Source organism: Macaca fascicularis, chromosome 8 (assembly GCF_037993035.2).
Source record: "Macaca fascicularis isolate 582-1 chromosome 8, T2T-MFA8v1.1".
In the NCBI taxonomy this organism is placed as follows: Eukaryota; Metazoa; Chordata; class Mammalia; order Primates; family Cercopithecidae; genus Macaca; species Macaca fascicularis.
The window spans coordinates 88,302,234-88,318,350 of record NC_088382.1 but is presented as its reverse complement, the minus strand read 5'-3'; the positions used below and the strand labels follow the sequence as shown (position 1 = coordinate 88,318,350).

Here is a 16,117-nt window from a genome sequence, read left to right as displayed (position 1 = left end):
CTTAGCCTCAAAAGCTAATGATCACTGATGTGAATAGTTGGTCAGCTAAATGGAGGAAAAATGCTATTTCTTCAGTTTCTCATTTGGCTTTTTCAACTGAAAAACCAGAATCACTAATTTCTGGCATTATCGGTTGTCAGTAAACAGTATCAAGCCATGATATTTTTGAGAAGGTTCTGAATATTTGCCATGAAGAGAACTAAGAAAGGGTAGAACATAAACTCTTTGATTTGGCTGATCCCAAGTGAAAGATGAAATTAATGATGAAAAATGTAAAAACTCCACTGAGAATTCATACAGAAAGAACCTCAAGTACTTAAAACATACTTGGAATTCAAATGACAGCAAATGACTAATTCTTAAATCAAGAACTCTTCACTAAAATTAAAAATATAAATCCTTTTTCTTGCTTGTAGGCGGCGAAAGGGTACTTAGTAGGTGTCAGGCTATTTTAAAAATCAGGTTATAGTGGTATTTCAGAAGCATTATAAATCTAAGGCAGCTCTTATAAGTGACCTGTTTTCAAAAAATTTTATCCTTAACAAAAGCTTGGTAGAAATCCACTGAAACTTCCCAATGTAGTTATAGGAGAGAATTCTGTGAATTTCATTTATCTTTTAAAATAATAGATTATATTACTGCATCTTACACTTAGGTTGCCAATTATATAAATCATGTTCTAGTAAGGACCAAAACTTACTACTTAAATTAGACCTAGCAAATGTGTGTGTGTGTATAATAAAATGATATAATCTCATGAATGTCAGCATTATGTCGATGCAAACCAGACAGGCATATTTAACCACAGGTAAGTGATCAGCAATGTCAATGTTTATTTTTTAAGCAATCCAACTCTTTAAATGAAGCCATGGTATACTCAAAAGGAGCTGTTGATTAGACACAAAGATATGGTGAAAAAAAATAAGTTTAATTAAATCTAAGAATCTGTTTAACATGTTCATCTTTGGGTTGATGAAAGTAAATAACCCTTACAGATTTTCCTAGTTCAGGATCCAGTGAGGTTTGTAAGTGAATTTGTAACTAGAAGCAGACCAGGTTTATTTCCATGTTTGTGCTTAACTCTTAAACACACCAGTTGCTATAGGATAGAGGGCAGCACTAGATTGGCCATGGCACAAAACTGGCTTGAATTCTTGCTCTAACACTTAGTAATTGTGTATACTGCTTAACAGAGCAAATTACTAAATTTCATGACTTCGAATTCACTGTCTGCAAAATAAGGACAATTTTAGTTCTACCAACTTTAGAGAGTTGGTATTGTCCAGTAGACAGTTGTTATAAAAATGCTTTGAAAATTATGTGATACTTAAAAATACAATTTATCAGAATTTTAGGATGAGAGAAAAAACTTACCTTCTTGTATATTTAATATTTTCAAGGTCAGCCTAGATTTTCCAGAAATCTACATAAAAAGTGAACATTTCAGCCACACTCTTAGCAATGTTTAGATGTTAAAGAACATCCAAAAGTGAATTTCTTTTTACACAGTTCTACAAGTAATATATACACATTGAATAAATTTGGAAATAAATGTGATCTCACTGACTCTCTGCTTCTTGATTTAACCATTGATAATTGACTTCTAAATTTCCTTTTAATATTTTCCTCTATGTATGCATCATTTATTGTTTAATGGTCTAGTCTTAGCACTTAACATTTTACAAAAAAATTAATTATATGTGATTTTCTACTCTAAGAATCTTATAACACTTGTGACCTGTTATGTAAATGAATAAAGTTTAGCATAAATAATCTAAATATATTCAAAACTTGTATGTTTTAAAGGATATTCCCATACTTTGTTTGATCATTTCATATATTTCATAGACTATTTCAATATTTATATTTAACCGTGCACAAATTTTAATTAGTATTCTTATATAAAAAATATTTAAAAAGACTGATCACTTGAAAACTGACATAAAAACTCTAGAAAGCTTTCTTTTACTTAAGTGAAGTGGTAGATATAAAAGCATAGGAATATAGATCATACTTGAGTTTAAATGAAAATTTGATTAAATGCTATAGAATTGTTGCCCATTCCATATTTTGTTAATAATTGGTAAGATGAGAATTACAGAGAATGACTGAGCATTAGTCATCTATTGATCACACTACTGAGATAACACTGATGTAGTATGATGAATTTGCAAAAAAGGAAGTAGCAGGTATATTTTATTGTCAAAGGTTGTCTATCAGTTGGCAAATCATTTTATAGGCTATAAATGATGTTCTAAAATAAATCATTTTGTTAATATCGATATCTGTAAGCTATATCTTAGTATATTATTAATAGGGCAGACACTCTGAACCATGGCTCTTTTTGCCTTTCTGATGCATTTAGTGGAGACACCAATTACTAGAAACCAGAACAGTAACTCCAATAACCTTTAAATTAATTTTGACCCTAAAGTTGGAGCAATTTCAACATTAGTTGGTATATTTACACTAAATTAAAATTTCTAAGCTAGTATTAAAATTAATACAAAGTTTATATGAAATATGAGTAACACTTAATAAAAATGAAAACACTAAAGAAATGTCATAAATATTTGTGTTCTAGAAATGATCCAGAAGGAATTTCTTTTTTTTTTTGTACAGATGGGGTCTCGCTACAGTACAAGCTGATCTCTAACTCTTGGCCTCATGTGATCCCCCACCCTGACCACTCAAAGTGCTAAGTACAGGCATGAGTCACCATGCCTGGACTTGTAATTTTTTTTTTTTCTTGTAGAGACAGGGTCTCACTATGTTGGCCAGGCTGGTCTTGAACTTGTGGCCATAAGTGACCCTCCTGCCTCAGCCTCCTGAGGCACTGAGATTACTGACATGAGCCACTGCACCCAGTCCCATATTTTAAGCATTTAACATTAAGAGAGATGTATTCCAGAGTTAAAATTTAGAAACATCACTTCTATTGTGCTTATATCTTCTAATTGACAGTTCTGGCCTTTAAGCATTTTTGAATTGTAGAGCTAATCAGTTATAAAGCAGAAGAGAAACTCAACGATCCAACTCATGGCATTTGTTAAAATAAGCCTCTGTATAATAGTGTTATGAAACAAAGTTAAAATGAAGCAGAATCAAAAATAGGCACCATTAATCAACAAATGGCAATTTTTTTAAAATCTAGTTAAATGTATACTACTTGGGTTAGGGTAGTGAGGAAGACTAAATTAAATGCCAGACCAAGTTTGGCTCTCTTACTGTACTTGAACAAATTTTAGTAGTTTTGGCCTACGTCCTACCTTGGGGCTATTTAACTGCAGTTCTCAGCTTTCTAACTTTCCTAAGAGAAGGCATGTTATTATCAGGAAGTATAGAAAAAGAACTGAAATGTCCCATGGTACAGTTTCCTTCCTCCCTTTCTCTACTCATTCTCCAAAATAAAAAGGGAGAAATACCTAACAAACAGATCTGACAATTCACAAAGAACAAGTCTATATTCTGAAAAACTTGATTTAAATGAGAACCTTCCAAGTTAGAACTTTGTGAGACACTAAAAAATTATGGCATGAAACATAGATGTACAAAATAATTTATTATGCATCGGACAATGTATTCCTCAAGACAGAAAAGCTGATGGAAGGCCAAATAACTTATGGATTAAAAAAATAACAAAATGAAACAGGTACATTTTTCAAGCTGAAAGGCAACTATGCTATTGTTCTCACATAATTGGACAGTAGTTATAACCTGGTAAGATCTAGTTCAGAAAAGCTTAGATAAATATAAACTTTAAAATTAATATGACAAATATAGCAATCTGAAATAGGTAAATTCATAGTCATACTCATTTATTAAATAAATCACTTTAAAAATCTTAAACATATTCTTGTAACTTTGAAAAACAAACTGCCAGTGAAAAAAATAAGTTTTCCTTGCTGAACTTGGTTCTGGAAACAAAGATTTTTCATATGCTTTTCCAAGCACTTGTCTCTATTTTAAATCAAATCCGACTTTCAAGGAATCAAATACTTGAAATAGGAAGAAAATATTAATGAATACATACATAAATACATATATACATAATTATAGTTTATAATATAAAATATATGTGTACTTGTATGTACATGTATGTTTAAAGCATACATTTTTCAGTGTTTCCAACATCTCAAAATCAGACTATGCCCCAAATTTACCCCTCAAGCTTTTGGCAAACAGCCAATCAATTCAGCATTTAAATAGGGATTAACAATATTGGCTTGGAGATTTAAGACAAACTTATACTGATGATTTATACTTTTTACTTGAAAGAATGAAGTTATTTTCAGGAACACATGAAGAGACTCTACTAATGGCAGTAAATTATTAACAAATTTGGCTGCAGTTCTTGCTCACCACAAAAATTCTCCCCTGTGAATAACTGTGATTGGCATATTAAATGTAAGGTCCCAGGCAGTTTTTGTACTTGTTTTTTAAAACCCAAATGGCCCATATCAATAACAGAAAGCCATATAAGAAAAAAATATAAAATTGTGTGCTTTGCAAGCCCAACAAAAATTGTCATCATACTAATGTAAGTATATCATTAAAAATGCAGCTTTTATAGGCTGGTGTTTCTCCTAGTAAAGGTTCCACATTAAGTGAGGCTCTATTTTTTTTTTTTTTAATTTTAGTTTAACAGTTTTGCTATTCACCAAATCTAATCAGTAGCACCTAGTAATAAGTCCCTGAATAATAATGTTTGCACAGTCTCTGTAAATTCTTTGGGCTTCAATAAAATAGAAATGTATCATAGACTAACAAGAGTATGACCTACAATGGAGTTACAGTTTAATTTTTGGTTTTGGACAACTTAATAATATGAAACTTCTCCAATAGTTACACATTAGAAACAACAACAACTATTTGAGTTAGCCAAATAGCAGGATCTTCAAAGGCTTTTGACATTCCTATTTTATATGGCACTTTGCTTCTGAAATAAGCACCCTTATTTAATGCCCGTAATATCATTTCTGATAATGAGCCAGTGAAACAAGTGATTAGACATGTGGTACAATTCAAAGAAAATAAGATGAAGAATTAATAGCCAATTGACTTTTGCCAGGTGATCCAATCAACTACTTGAGAGTTAAAAATAGAAGCTAGATCTAATTCCCACAGCCACTGCTGATCAGAGCCTAACAACCTCTCCTGACACTGGCAGTATCTGCATTAAGACATTTTCCAGTGAGATTCAGGGTCATTTCAAGGCTTAGTTTAACTTACATGGGGAGGGGTAGAAAAAATAATTCATGAACATTTTGGAAAAGATGTAGTAATGAGGTCTGACTGTATAAGTTGTCAGTGGAAATAAAAACGATAAAAATGGAAAATATTAACCTTTATGATGTATATTTCAGACACTTCACTAAGTTCTCCTTTATGTTATCTTCTTTCATCTTCACCACAACTCGGTGATTTTCCTGTTTTAAATATCAGGAAACAACTCACAGTGGTTGAGTAATGTATAAATCACACAGCTAGTAAATGGTAAAGGTATGATTCAAAGCTCAAATTCATTTCCTGAAAGACATGATCTGGATATAAGTGGTAGCCAAAATGTCCCCAAATAAATAAATTAAAAATAAATAGCAAAAGGGAGGAGGAAAGCCCAGTGATCAGAATATATTCATGATAATGGTTAGAGCTTCTTGATTGAACTTGAAAATGATCAAAAGTTGCCTGAGAGCTCTGAGAATAAAATTGTTACAACTTTACAGTCAGGCATTTTGAGATTAACCTAATTGCTTTGCTTTCATAACACTGTAATGCCATTTTATTTCATTTTCCATTTTGTTTATTAGGAAAAAATTTAAACATTTAAGTATTGCCTAAACATGTTAGCGATTTTTCTTTTCTAAATAGATGAGCAAGATGCCAACATTCATCCTCTTATTTGATGGACTGTTTAATGTCAGATAATTTTAGTGTCAGGTTTGAATTTTGTGGTGAAATGTCACTCCAACACATCTCTTGAAGATGTGACAGACCGGCCCACTATCTCACACCTGTATGCAGGTTGAAAACATTTTCAGTTGATAGTAACTGTACTTAACTATGATTGTGTTCTTTACAATAAATGAGATTGAAAAAGAGATGCAGACAAAAGAAGTGCTGACTGATACTCTATCATTATAATCTCTGTCTTGCATTCTGAGTTTTCTAAAAGTCCCCATCTGCTGTAGTTGAAAAAGGGAATGTCATGTTTTCCTGCCCTGGGTAAATAGAAGGTGCATGGTTAAGTGTCTCGAACTATTTACTAGAAAAATTCCAGTAAGATATGATTCACTTCTAATTTTCAACTTATAATACCCCAGAGAGAAGAGAGTTTTTTTTTTTTTTTTTTTTTTGAGACGGAGTCTCACTGTGTCACCCAGGCTAGAGTGCAGTGGCGCGATCTCGGCTCACTGCAAGCTCCGCCTCCCGGGTTTAGGCCATTCTCCTGCCTCAGCCTCTGAGTAGCTGGGACTACAGGCGCCCGCCACCACGCCCGGCTAGTTTTTTGTATTTTTAGTAGAGACGGGGTTTCACCATGTTAGCCAGGATGGTCTCGATCTCCTGACCTCGTGATCCACCCGCCTCGGCCTCCCAAAGTGCTGGGATTACAGGCTTGAGCCACCGCGCCCGGTCGAGAGTATAGTTTTAAAAGAACCAGGGGAGAGGGTAGTTTTATCTATAATTCACTCCTACCACATCTACAAAAGGAATCACAATGAGCTTGTGTAGAATACCAATCATTTTGTATTGGGGGATAGCTTTCAAAAATAAATGGTATTAGTTCATTTTGTTGTTCAACTAATATTTTGTAATCTCCTATAGTAAAGCCCTATACCATAGTGGCCACTTGAGTTACAGAAATTTTTATGCTGTTGATATTTTACTTATGAAATAACAATTTATATTTATTGAGTACTTAGAGTATATGATGCTGATAAGCTCCCCAGAAATCTTAACATTGATAAAATATGTCAAATGCTACTTTTTCATGCTTTGCTTTGAAATCCTGAGTTATTCTCTAATCTGGAGAAGATGAAAAAAAATGTAATTTAGATTTCTATAGGATCACCAGCTGTATCTTAGCCAACTTTTATCAATGGAGAGTCTCAATAGGTACATTTTTAGTTATCATAAAACCCTTTTGTACTGATTATTAGGTAATTCTTATAAATATGGGCATGTAACAAATAGTTAAGAATAGCAGCCTCATTTTATTTCAGCTTGACTCACTGCAGAAAAGCACAAATTTGAGAAAGCCATTTCCCTAAGAACTACTCACTTCCTTGAGAGCCACGAGAGAGACTAACTTGGATGACAGTGACTTGTCACAATTTATTTTTGATGGCACTAGTTTAAAAAAGTGGTAAAATAGTCTTTTCAGAATAAATCCTTTTTAAAAATCCATTATTCTTCAATGAGTATATCTTATAAATAGAAACCCATATATATATATAATGTTCTTTTACTAAATTGTTAATATATTACCATAGTTACTCTTTAGAATTTTCTGGTCTTTAAACCTAAATTTGTATTTGAGTGATTTTGACAGATTATTTCTAGTGATTCTATTGGATGCCCACCAATTTCAGATTCAATGTTATTTCTGCAAGTCCCAGCAAAATTACATTTTGTAAATGGATAAGGGATCTTAACATTCTGGTTATTTTCCCCTACATTTCAATTATCAGAGAAGCTGAGTATGAAAGATCATGGAGAGTTGTGCAAGAATTGCGTTAAAGGCATTACTAATTTTTCTGTGTTTATTTGGTCAGATTCTGCAGTATATAAGTGAGGAATGCAGCAGGCTGTGTTGCTGTGACTACTGCAATGACCAAAACACTGCTGCTTCTACCCTTTGGTCTCATAACCACAGCAGTGCATTAAGAAGGTGTGGCCGTGGTGTTGCTTATTCAGGCCAAGATCAGAATGCTGATTTGTTTTATATCTGTTTTTCAAAGAGGGTTTAATCAGACAACCATAAAGATAGAGGTAAACCATAGGATAAATGTTTATTGATAATTCCCTCCACCCCAATAAACCGAAGAAAAAGCATACTTTAAAATGCAGTTGTGACATGTCTAGGGTCAGCTACACTATGGAGTGTGTCTGTCCAACTAAATAAATGTTCTTGCAACCCTTTAATTTTAAGTAGCTACTCAAATATATAAGACATGTTGCTCCATCTTTGCCCTTTTAGCATTTTATTGTTTAATTAAAAACTGATGCAATCTCCAGCAAGCCTTATGCTTCTCCTCTCCTGGCCAATGCAATAGAAACTGTCTTCTGCTGAGGAGGATGGTTAAAAGTCTTGCCAGTTCTGTTTATACTTCACATATGCCAAATATGTTTTAGTTTAGCTTAAATAAGGCACTCTTATCACTGGGCTTTATTATTCTATTTCAGAATAAACTAAATACATTAAAGAGAAATTAAGAAAATAAAATATTTACCATAATGTAGGTACATAAATTTGAACAAAAAAACCAGACCAAATTTTAGATTAGGTTTGATACAAATAACCTATTGCTGGTGCGAACAAACAAAATCCCTAAAAACTATTTGGAGATGTTTCTACTGTTCCACATTGTTATTACAAGACTTAACTGACATCTATGATGCACTTTGTCATCTATGATGACAAAATGCATGATTGAGAGACTTTAATTCTCTCAATAATTGTGAATAGTATTTTTCCTCCATGAACTGGAAATGAAAAAAGTGAGAATATTTCCTTGCTCGGATCATGTTCCGTGGATTTCATTATAGTATCTGCATTGATTTTTAAGATAGTATGAAAGGGTTCCAGAACATTCAGTAATACTATCTGTTGCAGAATGTTAGGATTTTTATAGTCTATGTACTACAGTATTTAGAGTATTCAAACTATAAATATCTGGGCATAATCTTTGAACCAACAATACCACTCCAAGCATTCTTTGATCAAAAGTAAAAGTACCAACATATAAAGACATATGTATTAATTTACTTTATTACCACATAGCTTGAAGTCACAAAACAATTTGGAATTAAGTAAATGTTTTTCAATGGGTTTTGACCAAATAAATTATGGCACCTTCATAGTGTACATTACTTGACATCTATGGAAGATAATATGGTGGTGTTATATGCTAGCCATGTTTAATGTAACAGAAATAATGTACTGAAAGTGTTTTGCAATTCAAAATTACCATATGTGTTATATACATACAATGAAATAGTATTCAGCCTTAAAAAGGAATGAAGTTTTGATACATGCCGAAATATGGATGAACTTTGAAAACATTTATACTAAGTGAAAGAAGCTTGAGACAAAAAGACAAATATTGTGTGATTCCATTTCTGTGGTAGCTAGAATATGCAAATTCATAGGCACAGAGAGTGTAACAGTGTTTAGCAGGGGCTGGGGAAATGAACAGTTATTGTTTAATGTGTATAGAATTTCTGTTTGTGATAATGAGAAGGTTCTGAAAACTGATAGTGGTGATGGTTGCCCAACATTGTTAATTATACAGTTAAAAATAGCTAAAACAGTAAATTTTATGTATATTTTACCAGAAATAAATTTTTAATTATAAAATCTATAAAATATAAACTTACCTGATATCGAGCATATTATAAAGTTTTCATAGCATTTTACTTATTTTATATGCTTATATAGTTATAGTCTTATTTTGGTACAAAAGAAGGTATTTGGGAAATGTAAAGAAAGTAACAGCTTAAGTTGTCCTTTTGAGTTTTCTATCGTTCCATTTCTGTTTTTTTTTTTTCCAGACTAATGTTGTTCTTGTCACACCTCTTTGAATGCTCTTTGAATACATCGACAGGAACCATGCTTGCTAGTACCAGTCCCTTTAAGTATCAGCTGAGAATATGAATGCATTTTTATGAATCTAAAATGATATGCAGCTCTTTCAGGCTGGTGCTTGTTTTAGAACCTAGGAGGGATGAACATAAATTATCATTCTTTCCTTAACTTGGCAAAAACAAATATATTACTGCAGATGGCATTACCATAAAGAAATATTAATATTGAGACAGTTAATAAGTCCATCCTAAGGGAACTGAATATATTCCAAAGTGGACTACACCAATGAACTGCTGGCAATGTTTTCCCACATACGTGGCAGTACGATACTCTTAAGTCTGAGAACAGTTTCTTTTTTGTAAAAATGGCTTTGATTGGAAAACTTTAAGTCATTTGGAATGTGTAACGTTCGGAGCTCCCTTCCCTGCCTTTTCTGTGAATCAAGGTTCTTCAAGTCACTATTTTCGCTAGCACTTGCTTCCTAGTCATCAGTTGTCTTCATGGCAGTGTTAGTGAAGGGCTGTCATTTCAGATCTTAAAGCAGGGAGAACAATAGAAGGAAAACCTCAAGTACTGGAAATGTAAGGACTAACAAAGGACACACATATTGTCCAGGGGAGCACAAATAGATGTTCTTTAACCATTCTGTAAAGGCAGCTTTAGTGAATCCACAAACACCTGCATTTGTATGCAAAATTATATGTGTATGCTTCTGTTTGTACTTGGGGAGAAGATGCACAAATTTTACTGAGTTATCAAAAGTTTGGGATGTTAACCTAAAAGTTTAAAAAGCTGGAAAGATTAATCACAAAACAACTTGAAACTATTCTGATGGCTCTGACTTTGTGTTTTTACAATGCTTTCCCTTACTCTGTTACACTTCAAAGAGCGGGTAGTAATATGGAAAAAAATTCTCTGCCATTCAGGTGACATCTGTGAGCCTAGGTTTTCTCAGTGTAAAATTCTCATATAGTATAAACATCAAATGATATACCAAAGATGAAAGTCCCTAGAAGAGTGGCTTGAAACAAGATAAATTCTCATATGCATAAGGTGCCTTCTCCTGCTTAGAATGCAATAATATTGAAAGCAGGTACAATGTCTTCATTAAAGATTTGTTTTGCTATGCTCACCATGCTTTTAGTATACATTTAAGGACGTTTAAGCTCACAATACCTTTTGTAGATTTAAAGATTTGAATAGTATATTTACTATTATTATAAGTATTTTTTAAAAAAACAAATTAGCATTTGCACATATATTGAGAGCTTAACTTGGCTGGTGGAGAAGGGTAGGTAGATAGATTTATAACTCTGGAAAATAACTTATTTCTTCACTAAAATCAAACTATTGAACAGCCATAATACATATATGTAGCTAGGCACCATAGAGTTGCAGGAAATCAAAACTTATTCCCAGACCCTGCTTTCTTAGAAGAGCAGACAAAGCATGTTCACATGAAGGATAACCCAAAACAGAATGTGCTATAGGAATTTAAAGAAGAGAGGGACACATCTGATGAGGGAAGGAAGGTGGGTGTGGGGAAGGCTTCATAAATGAGTCAGTATCTGAGGTGAACAAGGTTTCAACATGTAACAGGATGGGCTAAAAGAATACATGAAAACATAGGCATGCCACCATCGGGTACAAATTGGAAAGAAGATTCACTTGGTTGAGATTGGGCATGGGGTACTTTAAGGGAATTAATGACAAATTAGATTAAGAGATATCACAGTGCCTGATACATAGTACTTAATACCTTTTAAACACAAATATTTAATCAAAGAAGAACATAGAACATATAAAATGAACAGGATGAAATATTGGCAATTAAGAGGTCATTGGCAACTTTCAAAATAGTCCTTTTTCTGCCCATTCTCAGTGGAGTCACTGGTTGAATAGAAATGATATTACTATTTGAGCCTTATTATTGCTATTCTTTTTCCTTTTCCATTTCAAAATTTCATAACTTTTAAAAAAGTTTTTATTTTATTTTTTAATTTGAGACAGGGTTTCATTCTGTTACCCTGGTTGAAGTACAGTGGTGCCATCATGGCTCACTGTAGCCTCAAACTCCTGGGCTCAAGCAATCCTCCTGCCTCAGCCTCAAATCTTAAGGCTATTTCAATTGTAGCTAATGGAAGTAATGCAGCACCAGAAAAAGATATTTTGTTATAAGAGGGCAACTTTGACTCCTAAATTTTTACTCTCTAAATTTCTGGTAACACTGCCTAGCAGACTAAACTTTTTTTTTTTTTTTTTTTTTTTTTTTTTTTTTTTCATAAACACAATTGGAAAGCAGTAGATTGACTTCAGTTCTATCTTGTCAAACACAAAAATGCCTGCAGTTCATTTAGTATCTAGTCATTTAGCATCTAATCATGCACATCCTTCCATTTTTCATTCCTCTTTCAATTCTGAACACCAGCCAATTAGTTTTTCCTCTCCCTAGGAAACATTTTAAGGAAAGGAAATAAAGTCATAAATCAGTTTCAGACATAAAATCATACATACATTTCTGCTTAGGCTTCTAAATTTAGAAACTTTCCTCAAACTTGTTTAAACATAACAAAGTCCAAATTCAGAAATCCCTTCAGTTTGATTATCTTCCTCAGTTGTACTAAAATGAAAATTAAATTTTCTAACTTGTTTTCTTCTTAACAAGATTTCTCCAACTCCAATTCATAAATTGTTGGGTTCAACTCACCTGCAAAATCACTAGCAAGTATTATTCCACCGTAGGCAGCACCAGTCTCCTAATCCTGAAACTATTTCCTGCCAAAGAGTTTTGTTTCTTCAGAAAGTAAATGATAGACACTTCGAATTTCTAACCATCATTAGGATATTCTCACGCACTTGCTCTTCAACAGAAAGGTGACTGTCAACATTATAGAAACTGCATTGTATTTCTAAGATCAATTGTACTAATCTGCATGTCATATACCTTAGGTTTATTTAGAATAATTATATTAAAATTATTCTTCTATATTAATATTTATTATTCTTCAGCATAATGATGTATATGGTTAAGTATTTTAATACTAGAAAAAAGGTGGTAGAATAGAGGGTTTTTTGTTGATCTTGTTCTTTGTTACCTTTTAATGTGACTGAGTAAAAATTCTAGAATCTCAAGAAGTTAATATTCCAAACCAAAACCCTATTTGACACATAATAATAACAAAAAAGGGACCTGACTGACCCCAAGGGACAGTTCCTGGAGTGGGTCACTCAGTAGTGGGCTTTGCCCCCCCCCCCACACACACACCCTATGCCTCATATACTGAAGATGGAGACAAAGAAACAAATTCAAATATTTCGAAAGTGTATTTTGTAAAAAAAGAAATTTGCAATCAGAAAGGCAAGAATGATATATAATATGATTAACATGATTTTCCATACTAGTATCTTTGTTTAAAAATAATAGTCAAAGAGGAAAATAAGCAGAGGTAAAATTTTAAGCTACCAATTCTGCCCCTCTTTTTCATTGATCTTCTAATTTAATTTACTGAAATAAAATTGCATGGCTGTTGAGTCAGTCTCTCTAATTTCAAGTTTTAAAGATAACAGATCTCCCTTTAAATAGAACATTGGCACACAGATACCCCACAATCTGGCTTATTGCAACTGTTCTCTGTTGGTGAAGTGGCAGCACGTTTGCAATCCCCATAACAGCCATCTTAACCATTTCACAGCATATTATTCAAATGTACATCTCTAGGTGGCAACAAGGATAGGCACTTGGGCTCAGTAGCAAGGGGTCTGTAGGGAAAATCCTAGGATGAAGGATAGGAACCTGCAAATGGCAAGACAAACTAGAGGATACTCAAATAACCAGGGGCTTAGATTGGGCAGCTCCATTGGCTTTCTGACTGCCTACGGGGAAAGCCTCACTGGAAACTCTTTTGAGGTTATCGAGGAATCCTAGAGGCAAACGGACTCCCCTACCTTTTAGAAACGATTTGTCCCAAATCTTAACAGTTAGCTGTCTCAAAACCCAGCTGGACTAAAATTGCTTCAAGAAAAACTGGATGGACTGGCATTCACATTTTTACTTCTACCTATGCCTATGCGTAGGGAACATCCCTCACACTCCAGTGGATTCTATGTGTCCTCTCTAGCTTGCAAGTAGCCACAGTGACTACAGCGAACGGAGTTAATGGGCTACCATGTTGGTACAGGGCTACAAACAGGATATTTCATTCCATGCATTTGGGGGAAGGACACAGGTAACAGTATACAGGTAGAATACCGAATAAGAAATCTGTGTGAGGCAATGCCCTTTTTGGGACCTTGACAAAATCAGTCATGGAACCCAGGTAGCGGATAAGAGCTGACAAGAGTTGGCCTGTGAATGGGCACAGCATCTCCGAAAAAGATCAATGAAATGATTGACAGAGAAAATGGCAAATGAAGGGAGAAGCGATGTCAAGTGCTGCTCAACCCAAGCTGAACTCCAGGAGATAAGAGAAGTTTCCCCTCCAAATACAGGCTCTTTCTAAAGGTTCAGTCTTGAAGCAGGTGTTTTGACATTGAGAGGGGCACAGAAGGAAGAGAGTAATTCAAATTATTTTACATTTTGAGTCCTCTTCACTGTCTACGCGAATCTGGCACTGAAATGGTAGATCACGTTCAAAAGTGTATAGAGGCAAGAACGCCTTCTTTGTTTGCCCAGTAACACTGCTCCTCCAACCTCTGCACTTGGTCTCCTAACATTTCCATCCTAGTTGCTGCTCCTTTTCCCATTGCAGAAAGCAGTGGGGTTCTCCCCTTCTTCCCTCCGAGCTGCAAACCCCATTATTAACCAAGCGGAAAGCTCCACGCAGTGTGGCCAGGGAGCACCGAGGCTGGGCTGCTTACCTTCCCCGGACCTAGTCAGCGCAGGTTCCCGCGCCCGCCGCCACGGGACGGAGTCCCGCCGCGCCCGCCGAGTGCTCGGTCAGCTCGCTCCGGCCCGCGCCCCACCTGCCAGCTGCAGCCGTCGCTCCCGCCGCGGAGCTCTGGCCGCATGAAGTCATCCCCGCCCCGGGCCGGATCACCACATTCCGCGCCAGCCGCAGGGGGAGCGGGGCCGCTCCCGACCCCACGGAAGGCAGCCTGAAACTGGCACCCAACGATCGCTGCCCCCCCGAGGTTGTGGGTTGGTTTTCTGTTAATGCTTTTACAGTTGCAGCATTGCTGGATTATGGACCGAGAGAGAAGAGCCGGGGGGAGGGGGGGGCTCTCTCTGCATAGCGTCCTTCCTCTGAGCGCTCCCCCATCACCCCGGCTGCATGGACTGCTCCATTCGCCAGTGTGGGTTTCCCACCCTCTTCATCTTCCTTATCAGCATTGTTCATTTGGCTGAATTTGAGAGCAGGAATTGTCTTTTAAGATAAACATTCAAGCACTACAAGAACATTTTAAATTGGTAATGAAGCTTTCTAAGCCCTTCATAGCTGGCTCCATCACCCGCCCCCCCCAACAGACACACATGCACACACGCACACACATACACGTACACACACAGCCCAACCACTCACAATTTTGAAAGCTAGAACCTTTCGTCTACGTAATAGAACGGGAATCTCCCAAAAGACTGGAGAAGTGGGGCCAACCGGAGAAAGTGCTCAAAGAAGCAGCAGGGTGGCCCCATGATTTTGTTGTGTTTATGGTGCACTTGTGCACAGATGTTCCCTCTAACATCTCTTCCTCCTATTCCCTCTGCTCTGGACCCCCTCCCTTCCCTGCCACATAATTGGACAAACCGTTGTGGTGACAGCTGTAACATTTGGAAATCAAAATGCAGAATCTACATTAGCAGATGACTGTATCTCTTTCTTTCCCTAAGGATTTATGAAATTTGCCTTGGGAATGAAACAAGCGTGTGTTCATATAAGCCCTTATTAACAAGATTGTTCTCTCTCCCCACCCCACCCCCACCCCCACCCCCACTCCCACCCCCACCCTCCACTTTTGCTTCTTTCCCAAATCTTTTCTGGTGTGAGGGTTGAATGTTTAAGGAAAAATGAGCCTAAATTTGCTCTCTTTGTAGCTGAGCCAGGGATTCCCCCTAGCTGTTGAGTAATTTTCTAGCAGGGAGGTTCCTTGACACTAGGGTTCTGTGGAATGGAGTTCCCTCTTTTAACTTGCCTTGCTGTTCGAATTGACCATCACTTGATACAGGCCAGTTTTACACTATAGATTTGTCCAGCAACCTAAATAGTGCAATTGCACAAGGCCAGGGAAGCACCTTTGCTAAATGAAATGTTTCTATCCATCAGTCCAAAAGTTAGGTAGTAATGTAGCCAAGAGCTTTCCAAGAAAACTTAG

General features: G+C 35.7%; 1 protein-coding gene across 8 annotated transcripts in view; it reads right to left on the bottom strand.

The window, feature by feature from the left end:
- The window catches only part of PKIA (cAMP-dependent protein kinase inhibitor alpha), an 89,072-nt gene extending 74,278 nt beyond the window's left edge, over positions 1 to 14,794 (bottom strand). For all 8 annotated transcript variants that reach the window (XM_065519387.2, XM_045398412.3, XM_045398410.3 and 5 more), the window contains exon 1: positions 14,666 to 14,794. The gene's annotated coding sequence lies outside the window, so the exon portion shown is untranslated. The remainder of the gene's footprint in view (positions 1 to 14,665) is intronic.
- Positions 14,795 to 16,117: the final 1,323 nt, after the last annotated feature.